This window comes from Gavialis gangeticus, unplaced genomic scaffold (assembly GCF_001723915.1).
Source record: "Gavialis gangeticus isolate Ggan-Ray unplaced genomic scaffold, GavGan_comp1, whole genome shotgun sequence".
NCBI lineage: Eukaryota > Metazoa > Chordata > Crocodylia > Gavialidae > Gavialis > Gavialis gangeticus.
In genome coordinates this window covers 147,781,921-147,785,330 of record NW_017729022.1, presented here as the reverse complement: position 1 = coordinate 147,785,330, position 3,410 = coordinate 147,781,921, and positions in this window count along the sequence as shown.

Here is a 3,410-nt window from a genome sequence, read left to right as displayed (position 1 = left end):
TAACCCGAGCCCCAGGCATGAAGCAGACCTCTTGCATCATGGAGTCAGGCTGGCAGATGGGACCTTTCAGTCCTCGTAGGATGGAGAAAAACTCTGCTGTTACTTAAGATGTATAAATAGTTTTGGTACAAGGAAAAAATAAGGGAAGTTGGGTTTCCTGGAGGAGAACACATTGGGTACAGTCATGAAGTTCTCATCTGAAGATGTCCATTCCATCGCAAATAATTCTGCCCCTCTCAATCGTTTTAGTAGTAGGCTTGATCTCCTCAGGTAATGAAACACCTAAAAGTCTAGTTTAGTCATCCTATATCAGGGAACAGGATGAGTTTGACTGTCACCCTAACCCTCCTCCAGGTGCCAGGTCCAGACCACAGGGCTTCTTTCAGGTTGGATCTGGACATGGTAGCAGGACAAGCAGTGGTGGTGGCAGTGGCATGGATTAATGTAGCTGCTACTCATCCCCTGCCCTAGATTTTATTGGCAGGCTCCACCCCCATGTCCCACTCCTGAATGCCCACTATATAAGCACATGAGTGACCCATAGAACTTACTTTCTAAGTAGACAAGAAAGACGGAGTGAGAGAGGAAATAACTTAGGCAATTTACATAGTAGTAGAAACAGGAATTGAATCCCAGGTCTCCCAGTTTTCCAAATGGTGCTGCATTTGAGCTATTAGGCCACGTTGCTTCAGTACAGACAACTGCATGCAAAGTTACACTACAAGGAGAAGGAATGAAAACAAAACAAGAGGCCATTCAAACTCACCTTAACGCATGCAAAATGTAATGCCAGAGTGAGCATTCAGCCTGAGTAACTCTTGCAGTATAAAATAGTAAAATAATAATATCAAAAAAGGTTGTCTCTAATCTCAAATGGATACTTGGAAGTGGCCAATGTGACCTTCTGTATACACTCTTTAAGCTATAAATATAATAAAAATACTTTTTTTTCATTATGGTTCTATATAAGAGAAAATTTCCCTCCAAAGGACTTGAAATTAAAATGCAAGATTTTGACTTGATCTCTGCTGTGCTAGTTTGTAACAGAGGGAGAACAACTTTTTATATTTTTCTGATATTTGCTCTTTTTTCATATCGTACTTTGTCCAAATGTTACTGGCCTTACTTATGTTCCTGAGAGATAATGGCCAGTCGGAATGTTTCAATTTGGGACCACAGCTAAACTGTACTTATTTGAGCACTTCATTTTCTGTCTACAGCAGATAATATTTATTTAACCCACATGTATGTCCCTATAGCTCTTTCAAATGTCACTTTGTCTCAGCAGCTGTGAAAAAATATTTACCCATTGCAATGTATTGCTTGTCAAAGGAACTACAGCAAAGGCCTCCCTAATTAAATAGGGTCTTGTGTTGGAACGCATGAAGATCCTTACATTCTGTCATCCCGTGCAACTGGAGCTAATGCAGTTTACTTTCCTGGCTATTGTTTTAGCAATGCCTAAAATTCTGGATTTCTGATTGTCACAAAAACCTGCTTCTGAGGCTAAATGCTGGGTGGAACTGTGCCCCTATAGCACCTTAACTTAAAATTTCAGGATTGGATCCATGGTTTAGTCTTGCATCTTACCATCAGCCTAATAAAATGGCCTTGAGTATGAGGATTCTTTGGGGCCGGGCCTGCTGCAGGAACCCAGAGCTCAGACCCCTTTCCCTTGCAGTCTCTCTGGGGCTGGCTGAGAGGGCTGTGGGGGAAGGGGCCTGGGGTCTCTCTCCCCGCAGCAGTCCCAGTCCCAGGGCACACTGCTGCTTGGCCAGGGGCTGTGAGGGAAGGGGTTGGGTGTTTCTTTACCCCCAGCCGCTGCTACCAGTTGCCAGCTTGGGGGTGGTGGTGCAAGGCTGGGGTGAGGGGACACTCCGGCAGGCTCCTGGGAGGCATATGAGAGCACCCCCAGTGGCCAGTGCAGGCAGGGTTTGAGCCCCCCTGCCCAAACAGCAAACATCTGTTCAGTTTGCTTGTTCTCTAACTTAGAGTGCTTTAAGTAAAGTGCATTGGTTTGAGTGCTTCTGACACAGGCTTTTTGAATGTCTGTACTTAGCCTAAGGGATTTTTCTCAAAGCTATTCAGGCAGTCTACAGCAGAGCTAAGAATGAAACTCAATGCCCTGGACTTTCAGCCACTCAGACATTTCTGCTTTTCCTGAGTTGTCCCTCAGCATATGTTAAGTGTTGCAAACATAATCTCACTCTGAAAATGTTTTTTTTTCCTGGAAGGAGGACAGTATTAAGTACTGTATGATTCTACTTTTGATATTAGTTCCTGAAAAATATGCAAATAGAAAAGTGAGTGTGCTATATGTAGAATTATGAATGTTTTGGGCAAGTATATTCATATATAGAAAGGCTTGTGTTTTTAAGACTTTTAAAGCCAGTACTCAGAACTCTCATTTTGATTCCTCAAGATGAGTTATCTGATCTCACACCTGTGCCATGTGGGAAGTAGTTTCAAGCACTTATTTAATATCTGTGCATGAGGAACATTGTGAAATTGTTTCAATCTGTGGTTTTAAGGGAGTTTTAAACACAGTAAGCCATGTGGTGGTGCTAAAGTTACAAAAGATGAATGCTTCCCCAACCATACTTACAAAATGTGCAGAATGGGGCCAGATGAGAGATGACAACAAGTACAAATTATAGCAGTGGCAAACCAGTAAACATGGAAATCTGAGTAAATCAGTCATTTCAGATCTATTTGCCAAACTGTGTTTATCCTCTGCAAAACCTCAGAATCTCCATAGGAAGCACTTCACATCAATCTTTATAGGGCCTCTTGCTGGGTGGAGGCAAGGATCAGGATATTTCACAGACAGTTTTCTGGAAGATAATATGGCTGATCTTTTGGCCTAATTGAAATGAACATTAGTGGCACCTGCAGCTTTTTTTTGCTGAGCTTCTAGATGGCAATTTGAAATTGTGGGTTGAGAGGAAATTGAAGACAAGGAGCAAACAGGTTAGGAATCTGCAGGCTGACAATGACAAGGAGGGCCATAGATAGTGGCAATTTGTTTTTGTTTACTCCTCTCTCACAACCTACTCATATATTTTACCTTTTTCTGTTACATCAACACAATCCCACTATTTTCAGCAAAATGTGTTTTGTGTAACCGGCGAAATGTGATCCCCCAGTGTTTTTTTCTGGATACCTGTTCTGGCTCACATTTTGGAAATAGTCAAAGTATTTTATTGAGTATAGTGGGTAAACTGCACAGCCACTGAAGCAGTACATGTTCTCTTATATAGACTTCCCTGTAAAAGAGCAAAAGTAGAATTTTAAGATTCTTTTTTTTCAGTTGAGTCTTGTGAGTAACATGGCTAACTGACTTTGGGAGATGGTTGCATGAGTTTTCCACGATGAAGAACACTAGAAGCCCAGTTAGGCTTTTAGAGTGT